Here is a 350-nt window from a genome sequence, read left to right as displayed (position 1 = left end):
CCCGCCATATTGCTCTTTCCTCCCGCCGCCGCGCAAGGGCTGCCGGGATAGGGCGGCACCGGCGGCGGCGATAGGTTCGCCTCTCGTCACGTGAGCCTGGCCGGGCGTTGGAGCATCGTTCCTCCGAGGCGTGACTACGGCGGTGGTGCTGATTGGGTGCGGAGCGCGAGGGCAGCGCCCCCCGCATGTGACGTACAGCGGGGCTAGCAGTCGGCCCCGGAGTCAGTTGGTGGGGGCCGCGTCCCGCAGCGGTGGTGGTGGTGAGTGTGGGGTAGCTGTGCCCCTTTCCCCGCACGGCCCCGCCGCTCCGCCTCCGCCTGGCCAGCGGCGTGTCGCTCTCCCTCCTCGGC

This window comes from Mesitornis unicolor, unplaced genomic scaffold (assembly GCF_000695765.1).
Source record: "Mesitornis unicolor isolate BGI_N332 unplaced genomic scaffold, ASM69576v1 scaffold33810, whole genome shotgun sequence".
In the NCBI taxonomy this organism is placed as follows: Eukaryota; Metazoa; Chordata; class Aves; order Mesitornithiformes; family Mesitornithidae; genus Mesitornis; species Mesitornis unicolor.
The sequence above is the reverse complement of the archived record's forward strand: the minus strand, read 5'-3'. Positions refer to the sequence as shown.